General features: G+C 43.3%; 1 protein-coding gene across 10 annotated transcripts in view; it reads right to left on the bottom strand.

Annotated features, from left to right (window-relative positions):
* PAK1 (p21 (RAC1) activated kinase 1) overlaps nucleotides 1-23,222 on the bottom strand; it is a 95,711-nt gene that overhangs the window by 55,498 nt on the left and 16,991 nt on the right. For 2 of the 10 annotated variants that reach the window (XM_056505720.1, XM_056505709.1), the window contains exon 1: nucleotides 16,546-16,724. The exons of 4 other annotated variants lie outside the window; for them this stretch is intronic. The gene's annotated coding sequence lies outside the window, so the exon portion shown is untranslated. Of the gene's footprint in view, nucleotides 1-15,873; nucleotides 16,308-16,545; nucleotides 16,725-23,222 lie in introns of those variants that run through there. 4 more of the 10 variants (XM_056505670.1, XM_056505680.1, XM_056505662.1 and 1 more) reach the window with 4 other exon arrangements.

The following is a 23,222-nucleotide window of genomic DNA, read 5'->3' on the forward strand; positions in this document are numbered from 1 at the left end:
CCAATCAGGGACATTGGCACTGCTCACTCTCTTTTGCCTTTCCACCTGAATTGAGCCTCACAGATTTGTTCCTGGTTTAAACTACCAAGTGATTACAACACTTTATCCTACTCCCTACAGGGCACAAGTTGCATAAAGCAGAGATTTGGATCACTGCTCCTGGCACAGCTTATAGAGTTCTTGTTCCAACCACCTATGCCAGGAATGGAATTTTCATGTCACAGAACCATGGAGTCATTATGGTTGGAAAAAACCTTCAAAATCATCAAGTCCAGCTATCAACCCAGCAGCACCACTACATTCACCTTTAAATCATGTCCTCAAGTGCCATATTCAACATTTTCTGAACACTTCCAGGGATGGTGATTCCACTGCTTCCTTAAGCAGTCTGTTCCAATGAAAAAAAAATCCTAATATCTAATCTAAACCTCCACTGGCATATCTTGAGGCCATTTCCTTACGTTCTGTTAAGATGAAGGAAATGGTCAAGCCTCTTCCTCTGGAAAAACATTTCACCATCACACCTATTCCTCTACAGCTTCTGCACTCTGAAGTGCTTAAAGCCCTCAGCACATCCCCTCAGACTGACACTGAACTTGTTCCCCACTTCCCTCACCTCACACCAGGCTGAACCTGCTGACATCCACCTCACATGGTCCAACCTATGAACTTACCCCAAAGCAAAGCACATCCAAGCTGTGACATGACCACCACATTCCTTCCTCTCTAAAGTGCACTCATTTATGTTGCTCTGCTGAACAGCTGAAGGACATCTATTTCCCCAGGCTTATCTTTGCCTCACCTCCTTGCTCATCTGTTTCCTCCCTCTCCAGGAGATGCCCACCTGGAGTTGCAAAGCCCCACCATCACCAGTAAATTCCCTTCAATTCTAACTCTTAAACACTCTCCAGATCAATGACATGAACAGCCACTTCAATGAAACATTAAAAGGTGAGCATCAAAACCCTCCTTTGATTCATGTAATATTCTGATAAGAAAAGCCAAATTTCTAGACACTCTCTAGAGCCAGCTCTTGGGGCAGATGCAGAAATAGAACAAAACCAACATTGTCCTCACGCAGTGGCATCATGCCAAACCTCTCTAGGCTTTTGGCATCAGAAAAAATTGCCAGCTACCACCAGATTCAGCAGGAATCAAGCTGAAGGTCTCAGCTATACAGTCTATCAGCAGTTCAGCTTCTTCAACCACGCCAAGGTTCTGATAACAGGATAGTAAAACTACCTCCAGTATGAGAGATTTTCTGAAAGGGCTGCTTGCTTCAGTAAAGCAGCAGGTGCTAACAACATGCCAGGTTTGACTCATAAACTTCATTAGCCTCTTTACAGAGTTTGTGGTTTGTTTTTCATGTTTCTCTTTGTGCACAGTGAAAGAGATCCTCTTTTATTTGTACGCAGTTTCAGCAACAGCTAAGTTTTAACACCTTTATCACTTCTTTTTACTTAACAGGAAAACAAATAAACAAAAGGCCATGCACACACCTTGGATTTTCCCTCCTAAATGGTACAGAAATATTTTACTCATCTGCTCCCTGTTCCTTTCAGGTTTTACAACTCAGAACAAATTTTAGTCAACAGCATTTGTTTATGACTTCCAGCACATTAATTTTCTTTCTCAAAGATTCAGAGAACCATCTTGACCCAATCCCATTAATAGTGCTATTAAATTAGCAGCTCAGCTGGCTGGTGGGGATCACATTTTGATCATAACAGGCACCCCTGTTCCAAGGAGATGGGTAAACCAAGTGTTATAATACCATACCCTGGCAACAGTGCCTCTGCATTGGTTCAATTCCTCTGGCTGTCAACCAGCATGGAGCAAGTCCCACAGGTACAGAAAACCTAAGAGATTGGAATCAGGCCTCCCATCGGTGAGGCAACCCAATTTCACTGGCATTTTCATCAGTCCCTCAGGGCTGTTTTCACTCTCTCATGAGAATCTGGGATATAGTTATGTAAAACAGATTCCTCACCCTTAATTAAAATAAAGTTCACATGCACACCCTGCTGAAGGCAGCATAAAAAAAATTACTTCTATGAGGAATAAGTCACTTATAATTAAAAAAAAAAAAAATCTCATTGTGCACACAAGGGAGTGCCGAACACTTGCCAGCCACCTGGATAATTGCTTCCTATGAAAAACTGCAGAGAGCCCTGGGGAAAAGAAGGGTCATGCAGAGATTCTTGCAAAGGCAAGAGCCTTGCAAAGTGCAGGTGGGATTTGCCTAGCACAGGTGAGGGCCTGACAGCCTGTCACCAAATTCTATCTATTCTGAGGCTATACTCACCAATTCCCTGCTGCACTACTATGTCTTCCACTTATTTTAAAATCAAAGCCCATTGTGTTTAATCAAAAGTTCCCTGGCTGGAAAAGCATGAGAGCTGATGGTTCATATTAGTTTTACCTGCTGACTTTGTGATTTAAACCTGTATTCCTTCCCTTCTTCCCATGTGGAATACTCTCAACTATTTCAGCTGCTTCTTGCAATGTAGCCCATTTCTTTGCCCTTTCTGCAATGCCACTGTGCTCTGCAAGAGATGTGGAGACCAGAAGTGCACATCACCCACAAGATATGGGTGCACTGAGCATTTTTACCAAAGCCAAATGGTGTCATTCACTTTCCCAATGAGGATGGTGGCCTTTTTGGTTGCTGCTGCAGTCATGTTTCCCTCTCCATCTTAAGAGATGAAATTGTCCCAAATTTTTTACTTCCTAATATCCATGTAGCTTTCAAACCATAAAAAAGCCTTTCCTCCAAACTTACAGGAGCTTAAGGTGTTGACAGAAGTTTTATGAAAATCCAGACATCTTATAATCCACTTTAACCCTTCCTTATTGACACCCCACAGAACTTCATGGGATTGGGCAGCAGGATTTTAATTTTCAGAAGCCACACTGATTTCCCAACAGTTAACACTTCTCTACATATTCAGAAATCCTTTGCACTCTTGGTAGCATGACTCTTTGTTGTGTTGCTCCCAGGATCCCCTCTAGAGCCTTTTTTATAGCTGGGAATCACACTGGCAGCTCCCCAGTCCTCTGGCACAGCGGCTGTCTGCAGTGATAAATTATACAGCTTGGCCAGCAGTTCTGCAGTTTCACATTCAAGCTCCTCAGGACTCTTGAATGCCATCCAGCTCTGGTGACTTATTAACATTTATCCATTTTTTTCCTTTGGTAACTATTTCAAATTAGTTTTAAAATAAAAGTGCACTTGACACAGGAACATCCCCAACACCTCCAGCAGTTAAGACTCGATATTCTCTGCTAATGCTTTACCATCTTCAAGCAGCTTCTTTACACCTTTGACATCAAGCACTCCCCAAGATACCCAAATCTTATTGGATTATATCCTCACACATATAATAAGTGATGTCCTAACATCTCAGAAGAGCAGTCCCAAGACAGACTGTTTTGCCTACCAGCCTGTGCCCTGGAGCAGCTGTCACCCTGCTTTTCCCTCCTGGTGAAAGTTTCAGATACCACAGGAGATCAGTGAGATTAAACTGTGTCACCATGGCAGCCAGCTGTAAGGCAGGGTGGAGATCCAAGCACTAACAATCCAAGTTTGGGACAGGAGCTATCAAGGCCTAAAGTGGAGTTTCCTCAAGCTGCTCCTGTCTGGGAAGGCCAGCACAAATGCAAAGCAGCTTTTGTGTGGCGCGATGACATTAACAGATGCCAACCAATCTGAGGTGCAAACTGCAGATTTTAGTGGTTTACCCTGACAAAAGTACTACAGCAGGTACCTTCCTTGCTGCACACAAAATGCTTCTGTTCCTCACCAGCACATCCCTGTAACACTCACAAGGCTCTGTGAAAATTCTGCTTTTGGATGAGGCTGCGTGTGAAGCTACCTGCCTGCACAAGCACTTGCAGAGTAGAGACTCAGTTTCCTTCTTCCACACCCTCCATTCCTTGGCATTTATTCCCTTCTGAAACCCATAGCAGTCCTGCCCTCCTACTCATTTTATAAAAACTACACAAGAATACAGCTTTTATCTTCCTCTTGCGTCAATCCCTCCAACCCCAAAGTCACTTCTGTTGCTTTCCTTCAACTTCCTTCTGTTTATCTACTAGAAAGTAACAAAGATCAAAGGCACCATTACATCACAATAAAAAAATCCCCCCACCCTTCGCACCGATTAGCAACATCAGACCCAATTTTCAGAAAGATATTTAAGAGTTTTTTAAAATACTTTACCAGCTTAGGTGCCAAATCCCAACAGTTTCCGAGGGAATCAAGCGCCCACGCGCTTTCTGGATTCCCACTAGATGCCTACCCACATCTTTCAGTATGTAACCACATGAAACACTACTTTTGTTCTCAAGGTTAGACTCTCAAGTGCTGCTAAGACAGTCCCTGAATGTTCCCACTGAAACACACAGGCTACTCAGAGAGTTAGGCCTCCTGGTTAGGGAGAGAATAAAGACAAAAAAAGGAAAATAAAAAGAAGAGGGAGGAAAAAAAGATTAAAAAAAAAGAAAGAAAAAACCTCCACTACTTTTGATTTTTGTTCTTTCATGCCAGGCAGATTTTACCAAATACCTGCTGCAAAGCTCCTGCCAGAAGAAGGCTTTGTTTTCATCTTGGCTATGAATTCTGAGGCGCAGATGTTGCTGAAGTCTTTCTGTACATATTGCAGGGCAATCAGAGATAAAATGACATTATTCTACATCAGAAATGTGTTTTCCTACTCCTCCTGTGCCTGCTGCTTCTCTGTTTGCCCTTTACACCTATATGACAGAACTAAGCATATTATTTCTCCAGCACAGTTGTGTTTTATGCTCACTGTGAGCCTTTACTGGCAGTGTTTAGGAATCACCTCCATGAAAAATCCATCAAACATTTGTACGACTCCTGCACTATAGCACTTTGGCTACAAAGTGGAGAATGCAAGGTGGAAGGGGAGCAGCAGAACAGTAGTTTTATTTAATTTCGTGACACTGTCTGCAGCATTAACAACTCAGTTCTATCTCAGAGTAAAAATATAGTTTCAGCTGAAAACCAGAAGTTTGGGCCCAGCTTATAATAATTCTTTCAATTCTGAAAAACTTACCAAGAATACATATAACAGTTACACAACACAAGACATTATTATCCAGATAGGTGATGGGCAAATCTCAAAAGTGCTCTGCTAACAGAGAAAACTAACAACTAATTTGTTAGTTAGCCAACTCTGCTAACTACAAATGAACCCACTAGGCAAAGCATGGAAGTCCCTACAGCGTGGCAGGGATTACAAGAATTATTCCTCCATATGGAATCAAAGTAGGATTCAGAACAATGGGGTGAGAAGAAATACGTGATCCAGTTGTGATGTTTTTGTCAGGGTCTTTCTCACAAAGATGTTTATTAAAGACAGAGAACCAGCTAGAAAACAGTCAAAATCAAAAGGCTGAGAAAGTTGAGGCTGTTCAGCCTGGAGAAGGCTCCAGGCACACCTTAAAGCCCCTTCCAGTACCTATGGGGGTTACAAGAAGGTTGGAGAGAAACTTTTGACAAGGGCATGGAGTGACAGGGCAAGGGTGGGGGGTGGTCTTAAGCTGAAGGAGGGTAGGTTTAGGTTTGATATTAGGAAGAAATTCTTTACTATAAAACTAGTGAGGCACTGGCACAGGTTGCCCAGAGAAGCTGTGGATGCCCTATCCCTGGAACTGTTCAAGACCAGGCTGGATGGGGTTTTGAGTAACCTGCTCTAGTAGAACGTTCCTTTCCTATGGCAGGTGGGTTGAAACTAGATGATCTTTAAGGTCATTCCAACCCAAACGATTCCATGATTCTATAAAATCCATTCTGCACTGAAGACCTGCAGCTCTGCAGCATAAGCAGGTCCCACAGGAGCTGACTGGGCAGGTGCTAGAGGTTCAGAGAGCTTGGGCACAGAGGGATATAGGAACAAAATAGGCAAAATAAAAAGCTGTATACAGCAGGTATCACAATAACACAGTAAAGGCACTTACTTGAGCCTCAGTTCTGAGGAGCTGCTAAATCTGACTGTCCGTCTTTCAGACCTTACTTGCAGCCCTGAGCTGCAGGCAGCTCAGTGATCTTTAATACTACACCACAGCTACAGTCACTCACACTGCTTTGCAAAGTTTCCTGCCAGGTCAGCTCACAGCCAAGTGCTGAAAGGGAAAAGCACCCTTGCCTTTGGATGGCTGTGTGCCACGATGAGCTCAGCTGTGTCAAGCTTCATCCTCCGATCTCAGCTCCTAAGAAACTCCAGTGAAGAGCACACTCCCAGCAGGTGGAGAGAGATCCCTCCTGTCCTTTCATCATGCACTCAGCCTCCAAGAAAATGCAAGTTCAGAATTATACTTTTAATGTTAATTTTGAGTTGACCACATCAAAAGGAAAACAGCTGCCAACGGCCACATCCTTGCTTTGTAGTTTGGGGGAGGAGGGCAGTGCAAGCTGGTTTTGAGAAAAAAAGCAAAACACAAGCTTCTCATATGCCAGTTGAGAACAATCTTAAGTCAACCACACTCTCCTCCAAAATTTGTAGTTAATTCATTAGGAATTTAAAGCTCTCACAGAGGGAGTTTTTATGCTGAAACTAGCACAGATTATGCTTTATATAGAACCCTTTCCCTGCTCTACCCCATTCACATCCTGGTAAAAAAAAAAAACAAAAAAAAAAACAACACTCACAAGAGCCCCATCACAGAAGGGAGGCACACCAATTCATGAGAAAGGAGATTCAGAGCACAGAGATCAGGCATGCTCACTGTCTTGGATTTCAGATTATTTACCTACAGCTAGAGGAAGTGCAGATGGAACAGGATCTCTAGCCTTCAGAAACAAACACAGCTACACCACACATTGGATGAGATCACCTTGCTGAAGTCACTGCTCCTCCATACTGAGCCAAAATAACAGGGTGGGATTCAAAAAGCAACATCATCAGAAACACAAAGCATCCATTGTAATACAAAATCTAAAGCAGGTATGATGTAAAAAGCAGAAAGCCACTTGCTGCTTGGGTGAGATTCTTTTCATCTTCACAACCTTACATCCTCAACTGCACTTTTACACATTTAATGCTGCCATATGTCATCATGTGATGAAATGTTTTTGAAACAAACAAAAAAAGCCCACACAAACACTGTTGGTGGCATTTGGACTAGGTTCCAGGATGAATAAGTATTGGATCAGAAGGCAGGAAGGGCTCCTGCAGCATGTACCTAGTGTTAGAAGGAATTGGCTCTTAAAAAACACAAAGGTCACCTAGAATAAAATTGATTATGTGAATTAAACAAAACAAAAAATGATCCTGATGATCATCTAATGAACTGCAGGAGATAAAGGAAATCAAGCTGAGAGTATTTTGACATTAGCATTTTTCGAAAGTAGCAATTTTAAAAGAAGCCTTTGCCTGCAAGAAAAGACATTTTTGGTTGGACAAAGTAAATGACTAAATTCTTACAATTTTTTACAGCTCATCACTGCTGAGTGTTTTTCTTCTGCAACTCAAGGACTTGTTTCAGAGACACATTAAACAAATGAAAAGCAGGCATTCTGAAGTCCACAAGGTAGTATGATTTCTGATCTGCCCTTGCAACCTTCTCCTGCCCTGACACCCCCAAATCCCCTCTTCACTGAGTAAACTGGAAACAAGCTTGGGAGGGGGGACTGCTGCTATGAGCTGGCAGGACACTGCTTCAGCAAGCATAACTTTGATGTGGAAGCCAGAAGCCCTACTATGACAGTGCAGTGAGTCACTTGATGACAAGTCACTGAGGCATTTAGAGAAGGATTTTGAATTCTAGCAAGTGACACTGTTTTGCCTCCTCTAACGGAAGGATGTGCCTTTATTGAAGGAGGAATCCAAACACTGCCTGTGACCGTCTGCCTCCCTCTAAAGACAGCCTACACAGAGGAATACACTGCTGCCTATTTTCTGTCTTGCAGGAGAGCCCTGAAGGAATCTTGAGTTGTTTGCTTTCTCTTCTTGAATCACGTCCTGCTTTTGTCATTTCCAGCCCTACCCTTACCCCCTCAGCCTTTCTAATGAAATCTAAAGATTTAATATCTCATCACCAAAACTACCTGCTTGATAGAGGAAGATAATGGGTTTCTTCCCCTATCCAGTCTTCATCCTCCTCCCAAGCCCAAAAGAAGATGTTTCTTACTGGGGTGGAGGACAAAAATATTTTCCTCCCTGCTGCTCATCTGTGCTTGCCCAGTATCTTCAGGATCACAGAAGTATGAGGAATCTTTTTCTCATCAGTCTTAGGAGTGGCCAGGGAAAGCAAAGATAGGCAGGAGATGAACAAGGTATCTGTAGAAAGGCAAAAGGAAAACCAACAAACCAAACTAACAAACAATGCTTTAAGAGATATGATCAAGGAATGGAAGCAGAGAAAAGAAACCAAACAGGGAGAATACCAAAGCTAGTTCCCCCATACACACTGCAAGTTCAGTATTGTTGTCAGAACTTCTAGAAATGGCAAGAGACACAAGTCTGACACTGGAGGTTACAGCTCCAGATAAAATGTCAGTTTAATTTTATTCATACTCTTTAAAATCTGGTTTAGGAACATATGCAAAGGAATTAAAGCAGGCCTGGAAAAGTACTTCCAGTCTCACTTCTTCAGAGTCTTTTGGCAGTGGCCTGGCAGTGGATGAGACTCCTGCTGATTGCTGTGAATATGGTACAGCCTTTTTTCTCATTCTCTCTGCTACCAAGGGAGTCAAAATTACATGGAAGAATTTACAGCACACACAAATGTAAGAGACTGCAATTCTTCCCAGACACCTTATTACCAAGACATATAGGCTGATGCAACAATAAGAAATTTGATGAGCCAGAAATTAAAATGCAGATTTTTATATTAGATCAAGATAACTGTGAGACAATACTTGTTGCTGGTGCTGCAGTTTCCTCTCCTTCCTTCCCTCACAACTTCTCTGGCTTTGTGTAAGGCTACTCAGTGAAGATTTCAGTGATTTTGGAGAATTAAGAAGTTACAATGCTAGTACCTCACTGTTAAGAGGTAGTAGATACCGTCACTTCCTCACCCAAAATTAGGAACTGGAGGCTCAAACCAAAGCCTCTGTGTGCTTGAATCTCTTTCTTTAAGTCATCCAGGCACATTTGGATCAAATTCTGTCATTTCTCTCTACAGATAGGAGGATAGGAGTGGGAGAAGTCTCTTTCATATGACACATATTTTTGCATAGCTTTTACATCTCCAGAATCTTGGAGTTTAACAGAAAGTATCAAGCACCTTAACACACACCCACAACTGCATACATTTTACCAAAGAACCTTACCAATTACTTTGATTATCAGAAAGGGGGTGGTTTTGAAGGACTATGTGGTGGTATCACCATTTCATTTCTGGGTCTCTCCTTTGAGTTCAGCTCCCAAAGCTTTTTTTGTTATTACCTGTGATCTTGAGACCAGAGAAGCAACAGTGAAAGTGAACACACATGTTATTCCAAAGTGGGACTGAAGATAAGCATCATGGCAGAGTAAAATAGGAATGGGAACTTAAGATTTTGTGGTTAAACAGGAAAACTAGCTCTCCTGTGGCAAAAAAATTCAATCAAACATCTGGAGAAAAAAAGAAGTAACAATGACCACATTCATGAGAAGTGCCATCCACTTAGCAATCATTACAGGATCTTAGTTCTAGGTCTTTATCTTCCTCCAGCCTCTTTTGCATGGAAACTGAGTATTCCTAGAGCAATTTCTCATTTCAGCAAGAATTGCCCTGAGTCAGATGGCCAAACCCTCTCAAGCAAAGTCTTTATTAAAGATACTGTAAAAAAAAAAAAAAAAAACAACCAAACGAAAAACAACACCAAACAAACACAAAACTTCGTAAAGCATAGAAATTCACACTGGAAATCCAGTTCTAAGCCATTTAATGTTCCATAAGGCAATCAGATCTGTAGCTGTAAAAACTGCATTTACTAGGGAGGCAATATACATATTTCTGAAGAATTGGGGAAAAAATTGACTCTTTTCCCTTTTAGGAACAACATGCCCTTTCACATACTTGCTCCTTGAGTGCCTGAGCTTGAATCAAAGGGTTTTCTCCTCTGTGTGCTGTGTTTTGAGACAGATTTGACTGATTTGCTAATGCTGGCTTAGTATGTGAATATTTGCCATTTAGTTTTTGACCCTACCTAAAACAACATTAGCCAATTATATGCTAATTTAGATCACTCTCAATAAAAGAAAATATTATTACTATGCCTACATCTTCCAGTCTGTTAAAAACAGTGTCCTACCAAAAGCAATGCTTTACCAAATAAAACACTGACATACTTGTGCTCTATTAAAAGTTAACACATTCTGTGGTTTGCAGAGGAAAATTACATTAAAATTTGTCTTGTATGAGGTATTTCTGAAAGGATAAGGACATATAAAATTGTTCTATTTCCAGAAGAACTGCAAAATGTAATGGGTCTTCCATAATTGAGTGTCTTATTCATTTTAATGAGCTAATCAATATTGTATTTCAATGTGATGTGTCCCTTTGCTGCTAATCCCTCCTTGTGCTATGCACTGCCTGGTCTTTGCAGCTGTTACCTGACAAATCTACCTTCTCTTGTGAAGGGACATGGGAGTTCAGGCTCAGGTGACCAGTTTAATAAGCAAGAAAAGCAGAGGATACATTATGAGCCTGGCCTCATTTTTTTTCCCTCCTCTACCTTGACACATGCTGGCATTAGAGAGCTCCATAACAGCCCCAAACACCTCACACAGGTAAGCACAGGTCTTGAGCTGAATGAATCTAACAGCCTCAGTAGAGTGTAGATAATTGGGAAAGAGGGGTTGGAATATCCCTCCCCTCTGCTGCTGAAGAAAATCAGCTTTTGCTATACCACTGAACTCTGAAAATGCACAAATTCCACACTCAGCTGTGACTTCTAGCCTCTCAAAGCATGATTAAAATAAGACATTCTTGAAATACCTACTAAAGGTAAATCATAGTATCATCCTGGCACAAAGCTTTCAAGTTGAACTTGTTGGGAAAACTGCATATTGTTTACTTACAGATAGCTGGGGAAATTAAACACAAGTTCTACAAAAGGAATCACTTCTCTTTCCACGATCAGCAGAGAATGTGCATTTGGGAATATGTAGGTACAAATAATAATCTATCTTGTAATTTCTTTATGCTAAATAATGACAAGGTATTTTGCATTAAACTATAAGCAAAAGACAAAAATTAAAAGAAAATGAAACCCCACATGATGCAAGCCACAGGTTCAAGTAAAAATATTTCTCACTCCAGCTCTTACTTCATGAATAGAGCATCAGCCCTGAGAAATGGATTTTGCCTTGTAAGGGAAACATGATCTAAAATACTGGTGTGCCATTGCAGTCATTAAGAAAAGGTGATAGTTCATAGCCCCACTGATGCTTAGAGAAAGTAACTCCAAGCAGTGCTGTGACCCTAGCAAGCCAGGCTTTCAAAACACGTCCTAACCTTTTGTATTTGAGTTTCTCTGCTGCCATCTGGAATGTCATCAAATGCCATCAGCAGTAAACCATGGACAGACACTGTAACTACCCACAGCAAGCTCACAAGGGCAGGAAACAAAGCCTTAAGGTAAACTTGGAACACTTCTCCATTCCCAAAGCACTCACAATTTTAATAGCAACTATTTTCCTCCTCCATCTCCCTTTTAGATTACAGATGGACAGACTTTTTCCATAAAGTCCCACAGCTAAAGGCCCACCAAGACCCAGGAACTGTTTGCAGCTAGAGTCACATGACTCAAGGCAGTCACAATATATTTTGTGCACTGTCTCTCACACAGTAGTTGGGATCACAAAGGGCTACACTGGTAGAAATTATTTCTTTCCAGGAAGCACATTTGGTTACTATTTCTGCAGTCTTCTGATTCGGCCCTGTTTTCACAAACTAGGACTTTTTTTTTCTACACCAGTCAACCTTTTCTTTTCCCTTCTTTAAACCTAAGATGATACAAGGTTGCCTGATTGAGCACCACTTCTGATTTTTGACAGAAAGTAAGAAACAGAATGGCTTGAAGGCAGTTATACCAGCTTAAGAGTAAAACAAACTAGCTATATGGCAGGTCTAAAGAGAACAGACTGCAAGAAGGAAAGAAACTGTGGAGGAAGTTATTGTTTAACCTGTGTCTCAGACTACACACAGGAGATTGATAGTGTGTGAGTGGAAGCTGGAACACTTGGATTGCCAGCCTGAAAAAGTGTATTAGTACACAAACCAGAACTGAATACTTGGACTTTTTCTTCAAATTCCCCTGAAAATCCACTTCTCAGATGGCTTCTTTTGTTGTTGTTTTCTCTCCCCCACCCCAACAAAAAAATGCTAAAATGAAGAGAAAGGGTGAAAGCCACACTACAACAGTGTTTTTGCTGATGGATTTGTTAGCAATGCTGCCTGCATCCCTGCAGTGAGGAGCAGGTAAAACTTCTCTCAGCTGCTCCAATATACAACACAACACAGGGGAGATAGAGGAGATCAGGGGACTACAAGAATAATCACCAGTTTTTAGAGTGCAACTCTCTGAGCTATATTAAAAATACCTACAGGAGGGTGACACAAGGCACATCCTAAAAGGATATCTTTGCAGACCATACTGGGAGACTGGGGAGATATGTTCATCTCAGAGCAACCATGTTTTGAGCTTAGAGCATCCATGTTTTCATCAAATGGATCCCATGAAGAGCCCTGAAACTGTGACATGCACCCCAGGTGTCATGTGCCAAAAAGAATACAGTCCATGGAAGGACCCAAAGACATCCACAGCTCTGAGGATGTGCCTGAGGTGGGATGGGACAAAAGTCAGCTGCCCTTTGCTGCACAAAGCCAGGAGCTGTCACCACCACTGGAGCTAATGAGCACTGAGCATTAGTCCTCATAGCCACAACATCCACATCTGCACATGCTGTGCCCAGCTACACCCAAGTGCAGGAATTTCAAACCTGAACTTTAGTTTGTGTAAAAAACCTGATTAGTACAAGCAGCATCAGAGACTTTTAACCTGTTCATTCTCAAAGAGCATCATGTGCCTTAACCTCAAATGGGAAAAACTGACCACTGACTTCTGGGCTACATCAGTGAGCACTGGCTGACAATCCCAGTTCTGCTGCCACCAAGGGGAATGGACTCAGCCATTCCCATCTCTGGAACAGGGGTGCAAAGCAGCTCCTCCCACGTGAGAGCTGGGCAAGTGCATAAGAACAGTCACTCACTGGACTATTTTCTCCATAAGAGCAAGCCTTCAGCATCAAGCAGAACATGCTGACATTGTCTCCAATTCCTATACAAGCCAGGACATCAGGCTGAGAAAATTAGTTCAGCTCACTGCCAAGTACAGAAAAACACTCTTTGACACAATACAGTTCTGGCACACAATATTATTTTCCCTTCCCACAGAGGTAAAAAGCCAACAGTAGGCACTCTTGTACCTGTGAGAGGGCTAATGGCTGACCATGCTTCTAAGAAATGTCTGATTTCTAGTTGTCTGGTTTCCTTTGTGTCTTACACATCCTCACCAAGACTGGTCAGTTCCTTTACAAAGTCTATTTGCTTCTGCTATCTGCTGCTGACAGGATGAACTGTAAAACCAGAATACTTTGAGGGTGGAGCTCTGCATCATTTCTGTATTTTTCAACTGAGAAAAGTTTATTTCAGCTCTAGGTTGTTCTGTACTCTGTTAAGCATATAAGGAAATTGGACCATAGCAACAAGCTTTTGAAATTACAAAACTTCCCACACCAAGGAAGTGAGACAGGTGCACAAAAGGAAAAAGAAGGAAAGAAGCCATACTGCAGATGACATTTATAAAAAAACAAAACACCTAGTCAGCAAACTGGTGAAATTCATGAGTGGAATCGAAACTGAGAGAAAAGGTCTCCCTTCAGAGACCTGGAAAAGGATAATAAAGGAGTTCTTTGACTTCTCAAGCAAGAGAGAACTAGTATCAATTTTCAATCCACTGCAAGCAAGGCAGTCAGAAACACAATAAACAAGCAGTATATTTTCACTTGTGGCAGTTATATTGGACTTGTCACATATTTCTTCCAATATCCCCATGATGCACAGAAAACCATGAATTAAAAGCATCACTTTTCCCTATTCTTTTTTTTCTGAGCAACATCCAGAGCACATAGTATTCCTCAAAAACCAGTAAATGCATTCTTGCTGTCATGTACAAGAGCATTTTCCTCTTCAAATTTATTTTTGGCTTTCATTTCCAAATCAAAGAATGGTTATACCACCCCATTTAAAGATGCAGGTCTTTCCCCACAGGACTCAAAAAAGGCTAAAAAAATCACCAAGTGGTTTATTGTCCAGTCTTAAAACTCCAACTTTGTTATACAGTACAGCTGAGAACAAATTCTGTTCTGTAGCACAAGACAGGCAATCCAAAGTTAAACAGAATCAGTATTTAGACATATTCAAATTCCCACCATACCTTCTGTTCTCTGTGCAGAGATGAGCTTCGCTTCTCTGACTTACCCACAAAAAAATGCACAGGGAAAAGCAATCTCCAAGCACCCAATGGACACACACACAAACTGTTCCACAAGGAGGAGTTTTTCCAGCCTTACCCTATAAAGCTGAGAGCACGATCAGCACACCCACACTTGAGAGGTATTGGAGCAGCATCAGGAAGATGCTCCCTGCTTGGCCAGGTAAGGTGTGCAGCACCGGGAAACGCCAGGAATGGAGACGGGGGAGGCGGTTCAGTGAAAGGCATCCATAAGGCACCGGGCAAGGAGTAATTGCGAGCAAAGAAAACAAACATTCTTCCTTCTGTGCCCGACACAGCCATTTCACCCAGCTACAATACCTGCTTTCACTTTGAAAAGGAAAAGCTTGGCTAACTGAACAGCTTTTATGGCTGCTCTTAGACACATACACATATACATATCCCATACATAATTACCGCCTAAAGTACACGCCTGACAGCCAGTCCCAAGCAAGAGCTAGGTTTTGACACCTATTTATAAATCTTGCTCCTGAAGAAAAAACTCCTGGAGGCAATGTCGGAATAAGAATCAAGTAATGCTCAGCAGGAGCAGCTGCACCGTGACACACATACGGATGGAGCCAGCTATTCCCAGCAATCATGAATGTTAAGCCCTCCGAATAACAAAAGCAGCAAGACCAGGGATTGCCGGCAATGGAGAGATGTGGATTGGGGCATTTCGCTGCACAGCAGAAGACAGAAACGCTACTGCCTCTGAAGTCTCGTCCTGCTGGTGCTGCCTCCTGTTCGAGCTCCCAGGTGAATTCAAGAGTGCCCAGAGGTGCCACCCATCTCCGATGTCCCTTCTCTGCTACCCACCCCACAGGCAGAAGCCCCTGCTTTGAAGGAGGCTGGTTTTGAGACCACCTGACGTTCCCTCCAATCTGAATTATGCCACAATCCCAAAGTTCAGCTTTGCTTTTAAGTACTTTAGTAGCAAAACGCCACGGTTTGGTACACACACGCGGGCGGAGGGGTTAAAACACAAGCTCCTACCTCTCCATCCCTCCTTCACCACCACACAAAGCCCGAGGCTTCATCACCCCATCGCCCAGCATGGGTCCAGCTCTTCAATTCTTTGTGCTTGCCCAAAGCGCCCGCCCCTCCAGCCGAAGCCAGGCAAGAGCTGTGGGCTGAGCCCCGATTCCAGCCCAACCTCTGCGCCGGGACCCCAAGCGTGCGGCCCCGCTCGCAAAGCCCCCGGGGGCTGAGAACAACTCCCTTTGTTAAATGAATGAGCCGGGGAGGCAGGAGCGGGGAGACAGGAGGAGGAAGTCAGCAGAGAGAGAAGGCAGGCTCAGCACCCTCTTCTAAAAGAAAATTTCCAAAGAAGCGAGGAAGAGAAGGGCTGAAGAAGAACGCACCCGTCCGCTCAAGCCCTGCGCAAACTTCCCGGCTGCAAAACAAGCGAGGAAATCCCCTTCCCCGGCGCGGCGGGACTCACCTTCCGCCCGCCGCAAGGTGCTGCCCGGCTCTCCCCGCCCGGCCCCGCTGCCCACGCCGCCCCTATGGGCGGCCGGCGCCGCCCCCCGCTCCTGCCCGCCTCGCCGCGGCCATTGGCCAAGGTGGGCAGCCGGGCCGGCGGGGCGGGGAGGCAGCGGAGCGGGGAGGGGTGAGGGATAAGGGATAAGGGTTGGGGGGTGAGGGGCAGGTCCTTCCCGCTGCGCCCGGCGGCCCGCGGTGCAAAGTTTTTTTGGGAGGGGGTGGCACCTTCCCGGCGCGCAGGTCGGGCCCCTGGCGGGGTGCGGCTCGGCGCTGCCTCGGGCTGTGCCCGGAGCCCGCAGCTCCGCAGGGCGGGGGGCGGCAGCGGCGCTGGCCCGCCCGGGACGCAGGAGCTCTGGCGGTCACGCCATCGGCGGAGCCGGAGTGGATCGGCAGTCGCACCCTCGGCGAGCGGCGCTGCGGCGGCTTTATTCCTGCGCTATCGCCGAGCCGGCTCCATTGTGCCGAGCGCTGCGTGCGCGCAGATCCAAAAAAGGCAAGAATAAAATGGGCTCTGCCCCGCTGCTGTGTTGCACAAGCAGAGGCGTCTATACCTTATATTGCCGGGATCCGGGTGTTCCCTCTCCCCGTGATCCAAAGCTTGCTGGAAACTTGTCACCCTAGTTAACAGGAGTTTTCGGCTCAGCGCTTGTGCTGTGCCTGGAGAGAAAGAGAGGAGGGGTTTGCACGTAGAGCGCAGGGCTCTCGAGAAGAGAGCACGGCGTGCTGAGGTGTTCTTGGGACGTGCTCTCTGGAGGTACGAAGGTGAAATGTTGAAGTGCAGTACAAAAGGGAGACGAGCTTTACAGCGAGACAGCATGCCCCTACACACGACAGATCTAGGCAGCGCTGCCACAGTCTCGCCCTTCCCCCTCCTATCGACATTTATCAGTTCCCGTGATAAGTTTGCTCGGGAGCTAAACCAGCAGAAAATTAACATCGCAAAAGTAAATAAATGGAGGAAGCGAGAATTCGAGTCTGGGACTGATAGGGAAAGTGGGAATGCCACCGAGCTGATTTCAGTCAGCTGAACCTGCTGTGGAATTGCACACTTGGAAGCACTTCCCTCTGTCGGATACATTTAACATTGGATTCAAATCCATGCACGCAGGCAGATTGCATGAGCTCCCTCAAGCACCGTCTGGCCGTAGTCTGGTTGCAGCATAAAGGTTTTTGGTAATATGTATCAGTCACATCACTTCAAAGACAGGATCAGACTGTGTCAAGAATCTCAGAGATACATGGCAGCTTACAGTATTGCTGCTGGAGGGGAGGAACTGACGCAAAAACCATGCAGCTCAGCTTAAGTGCTGGATCCATAAAGGGGGCTCCATCAAAGCTGGAGTTAAAACCCAAGAGTTACCCTTTGGCCCTGAACTGAGAGCTGAAGAGTGACTTCCTTTTGTACCATGCTTGAAATCCCAAAGCCTTTTCACTAACGTGGCTGCACCCTGATATTTTAAATAATAAATTTTGAAGGCAGGCAAGAGAACAGCCCAAAATACTCCATAAACATGCCTGTTTGACGAGATGTTTTACCAAATACGTTCATTCAACCACACAGAGAATGGATAACTCAGGTAACTGCAGTGGTTGACCCAAGGCCTGGTCCATGTACACTGATGTACTGCACTCTGCTGAGCCCTGGTGAGGTCCATCTGCAGTGCTGTGACCACACAGAGCTCCTGGGTTGTGTAACTACAGTGTTTGCCCAAAGAGGTACAAATATAATGAGGAGACAGGAGCATCTCTCTCATGAGGAAGGCTGAGGGAGCTGGGCATCTTCAGCCTTGAGAAGAGACAACTGAGAGGGGACAATTAATACACATGTTAACTCAGTTCAGAAATTCTTTCAACTAAACCTTTGTATATTTCCTGCCAAGGGATCTCACCAAAACTTTGAGAACCCTTACATTTTGCTATTTTCCTGCTCTGTAGTAATGTGCAATCCTAATGAGATACCAAGGAATTACAGTACTTAGAGCTTTCTGAATTTACCCAAAGTTCAAGCCTCCTTTGCCTGAAACTATTGCTGGATGTTTCAGAGGGAGTTCCTAAATGAGAGGAGGAAGATGCCCATGAACAGCGTAGGAATAGGATAGAAAGCTACCACTGCAAACCAGAATTTGGTACTTGAGAAAGGAATGAGGGAAATGTAAATAATTTTATTTGCATTTCTAAGCACTCAGAGCTAAGTGTTCAGGGGGTTTCAGGCAAAGGGTCCATCTTAGCTTGTGCCCAGGTTAAAATCAGATGGCCCTTTTCCAATATGGAGGAAAAACGGGATTTCTTACACCTCAGAAGGGTCTCCTGTGTGCTGTGGGAAGAAGCCTGGAACCAGATCCCAACCTCAAAGACCAACTCTGCTGAATAATCAATTTTACAGTGATCACATAAGAACTGCATTTTCCTCCCCTTCAGACACACAGCAGAACAAGCAGTACAGCTGCCGTAGGGCACAGCCTGGTGATTTCTTCTTTGTCAGCAGCACCAGTATCAATAGTTCTCACTCTGCTGTGCATCTCTGTTCCTGAGCTACTCCCTGCACTATGCCAACACAGCTCTTTGTGCAGCTATGTAATGGAAGGGATCAAAGAACTGGTTCACCTAGAAGTTTTTCTAGGTGTTTTTAGCCAGATAAGATCCCCAAATACCTTGGCTGAAATGATGCAGGAGAAACACAAGAGCATGTGAAATCACAGGAGCTGAAGTTTAGCTGAGGGACAGTAACTTGTTAGGATGTGCCCACTCAGTCACCTGCATTAACCTGTTCAATCATTTAATCTGCTCAAGCAAACAGAGACAAATTGGACTCAGCCTACATGGAAGAAACCAGAGTTCATTAATTACTTGAAAACTAATTACAGATCTCTAGGTCTTAGTAGCAGGGAAAGGAAAAAGACAAAAAGAAAAATTGAGTCCTATAGTTATACAACACACAAAGTTCCTCAGCCAAATATCTGACTGTGAAGATGCAGAAACAGCAAGCACCAGCAAGCAAAACTGAAGGTGATGGTGGGTCAGCACACTACTCCTTGGAGGTTTCTCACCCAGTAAATCAGAAGTCAATCCAGTAGAGTAATGTTGTTATAGTGGTGTGAAGTGAAGAAGAAGACAGGCTATGATTTATCACTGCCCTATATATCATATAAGTTTGTAGAGCTCTGCAAAATGTATGTAAAACTCTTTCAAATCACAACTATTTCCTTTTCATTTTGTCCAGATAATACAGTACACTAAAGCAGTGAGGAATGTGTTTCTGGATACAAATCTATGATGCATAAATGTTTCTGCTAAACAAACACACAAAAGCATGACAGCAGCAATCTTTCATTTCCTCAGTAAGTTTTAGTGCCAGAAAAGCAAAGTAAAAATAAATTTTAAAAAAAGGCCAGAACACCTGACTAGCACAGAGCAGCATCTGGTTCCTATCTTACACATCCTGATGTTAGATGGTATGTAGTACCTATCACAACAGAAGTTAAAATCATTTCCAAAATGTATACAGATAGCACATTACCTCTGATGCATATTTAACATGGACATGCACCTCCTACCATCCTGGAAAAAGCTTTCTCTGCCTAGAATGAGTTCAAATACAGGAGTAAGAGCCAGGGTCACCATCTTAGTAAAGCTGTCTCTGGGTTACACTGTTTTTGATCTTAGCACTGAAGTTGAAAATCCAGCTTATGCAAAAACATTTCTCAGTATTTGACTATATGCAGTTTTTTGGTTTTTTTTTTCACTCCTGATAAATGGTTAAGGCAAAATACTGTACACATTCCCACTTGCCACTGAGTCCTCCATTTCTATACTGAGAAACTCACAGTAAAGGGTCAGGATCTGTCTGGTACAGTTATAACAGTAGTTACAACTTGGTACATTTTTTTTTATATATGCTTAAATCCTAAATAATTCTGGTTCTTCTTATGGATTACTTACTTGTTACTTAAGTTACCCTAAAAGTTGGTTGAAAACTCAGAGGAACCTTCATGCCATTCCAATTTTAAATAATCTCTTCCCGCTTCATTGAAGTCCTGGAATCTTGCAAAACCTCTGGTGATGAATACACTTTTACATTCCAGATCTCCTTTAGCCAGGAAATTGCACAGAGACAGCTAAGAGCACTCTGTGCTTTGGTGAGCAGTCAGCAAGTCAGGGAATACTAGGGAAGCCACAAATGACTGTTTGATTCTGGAAGCCTTGTATATCTCTGGAAGTCATAAAATACAGATGGGCAATGGCTTAAAAGTGAGGTCAGTCTTTGATTCATCAGCTAGCAGCTGAATTTAAGCACATGTATCTGAGCTTTAAGGCATGCTGCTAATTCAAGCTTAAAAGCAAGAGGGAAGTTTTACCCTGTGAGTTTCTTTGGAGCTGTACAGAATCCCAGCTTTGGCTTATGTTTTGTATGTTCCCTCAGTGATCTAAATAGTTTGGTTTTTGTAAAAATATTACTAGGCACTTGTAATCTTAGGTAAAAAACATATTTAAATGCTGTAAGCATTTTTTTTTTTGTGAGTGGAGGAATAAACTTCAAACACATTGGGTCAGTCACTGGAGCTATAAGAATTCATACCACAGGCTGACCCTTTGTATGTAAATCCTACATTGTGCAAGAATCTGTGGAGATGAGTGCCCTAACAGAAGAGCTTGTTTTCAGATATTAAAAACAGTACTGGTGTGCTCCAAAAACAGGAATCTGGTTCAGAATTTCATCTTTCAATTTCCCAACTGCTATGTCTTAGCTATGGGTTCATGACATCAAACTTCCCTCTGCCTGCAGGCTAAAAAACTCCTATCCCTGTCTGCCCCCATTCTTCTCCAGCTGTATCAAGAAACATCTACTCATTCCTACTTCCTCTCCTTTCCCCTTCTCTCTACCTCCCAGCCTTATTTAGTCATTCACCTCACTTTGAAAGTCCCTTTCCTCCCTCATCCCACCAGCCAACCTAAGGCAAGGATGTGAATACACTCTAGACACTCTTTTAGGAATCCCTGTCCCATCTTGACAGGAAATTATCCTAGAATGGTTAGGGTGGGAGGGGACCTCAAAGACCATTTTGTCACAACTCCCCTGCCATGGGCAGGAACACCTTCCACTAGACCAGGTTGCTCAGAGCCCCATCCAACCTCAAAAACTTCCAGGGGATGGGGCATCCACTGCTTCTCTGGGCATCCCTTTCCAGTGCTTCACTCTTGTAGTGAAGAATCATGGCAGCAGCTCTGCTTTACAAAACACAGGCAGCAGCAGACAAAGAACGAGGCACCCAGGGAGAGCAAGAGGGGCACTGCTGAGAGGGAGGGGAGGGAAGGGGGAGGTCGTAAATACTGCTCATTCACTTGGGCCTTTGGAGCATGAAGGAATTGCTGCCAGTGAAGGAAGTGTGGAAAGTAGCATAGTAACAGCAGGCAGGCAAACATCTCAAGCACATGAGAGCCTGTCTCCCAAGTGACAAAATGCCTGCAGAAATCACAGAACAATCTATGCTTGCTGGCTCTTGTTCAGCCACCAGCACAAGGACCTGGCCTGTGGTATTGCATGGCACAGCCTTCTTAGAACTGTTTGGGTGACTGTCCTGGCCTCAGGTGTGAACTAGTTCTCTGCTCTGTCTCTGAACCATTACTCTAGTTTTCTCTCCTCAATATAAATATATTTTTTTAAAAAACCAACAAACTCTCAATGCTGCCTAAAATGTAAATTTACTACCTAGAATGGGTTTCCCAACAGACAAGGTTTTCTATGATAGGTTTTCCTTCCAGGATTCAGCTTACAGAGTTACAATGGTTTTATAACAGACACTCAGAATCACTTTTCCATTCATTTTATTGTGTTTTACAGTGGACCTATGATGAGAAAAATCCACCTCTGCGAGAATGTGGAAGTGCACAGTAGAAATAGATTTACACATTTCATGGGCTCAATGACTCCTGCTGAACTAGTAAGAAAACAAGAATAACACTACTGAAAGTTAAATCAATCCAAATTATTATGAACAATGCTATTTATTTTTTTTTTATTTTCTTTTACCTATAAGTGGGAAGAAATAAAAAAGAAAGCATAGTATCAAGGGGACACCAGAAGTGTGGAAAAATAAGAGAGTGCTAAACTAACCTTTAATTAGGGACTTCCCAAGTTTAATGGGCTATCATACAAAGAAAATAATTATAAAAATAATTTAAAAATCAATTAGCTTTTCCTCTTTTTATTGACTTTTTAAAGAATGCCTCTGGAGAGTTTTCTAGTATCAGAGCTTAAAAACATAGCTAGGTAATGCAAGAGACAGTCTGAATGAGACATCAGACAGAGACTACTAATCCAGGGTTATTTATTACTCAAAACTTAACAATAGCAGCTCATTTTTCTGTGCAGAAAGTCTTAGTTGCATGGGAGGACACTGTAAACAGAGGAGGGTGAGGCTGAGACAGATTGTAACAGTGTAATGGCACCACAAAAGTAGATTCTTTTGCTGGTTTTGCTGAGCTTATTCAAACTGAATGACTCTGAAGACCTGATCCCGTTTTAACTGAAGCCAGTGAAAGATTTGCCACACATTTCAGAGTACAAAACCAGCCCTTCAGTCATAGCACCTCTGCCAGATTTTGTTTCACACCCTGCCAAAATGTCATAGCTTGAATCACTTCAGTAGCTTGAGCCATTTAAAACTGGACTGAATAAAACCCTGGAGACTAAACTGCAGAGAGAAATCTTCCCCTGTTCTTTCCCTTATCTCTGCTCTTCTGCCTCACTGGGTTACATGAATAGCAACCAAAAACTGCAGAGCACTGACAGACATGGTGTCTCTGGGCATTTCGGATGTTTCACAAGCAAGCTTTGAAAATATGAAACCTCTGTCCTTCTACCTTTTTACATTGTGTCCAAGGGCACCTAAGAGGATCATAACGGGAAGATTATAGAGTACCTGACTTCAAATGTTTTGGAAAAACTGCATTGAATTTGAGAGATGTTATGGCAGCTTCAAACAGTGCAGTAAAGTTTAGTAAAGTGCAAATTAAAGGTCTTCAGCAACATAATCTGAACTGACCTGGAGCAGACAAAATAGAAATAGCAAGAAAATTCAGGTTATTAACTCATCAAAAAGCTGGAGAAATGGAACACCCATTTTGCAGGATAGAGAGTGACTTTGATAGTTAACCCAATAGAGGGAGCTACACAACCTCGGGGGCAATTTGGCTGAGGACAGTGACACTGATAATTTAATTATACTGG

This window comes from Oenanthe melanoleuca, chromosome 1 (genome assembly GCF_029582105.1).
Source record: "Oenanthe melanoleuca isolate GR-GAL-2019-014 chromosome 1, OMel1.0, whole genome shotgun sequence".
NCBI classification, from domain to species: domain Eukaryota; kingdom Metazoa; phylum Chordata; class Aves; order Passeriformes; family Muscicapidae; genus Oenanthe; species Oenanthe melanoleuca.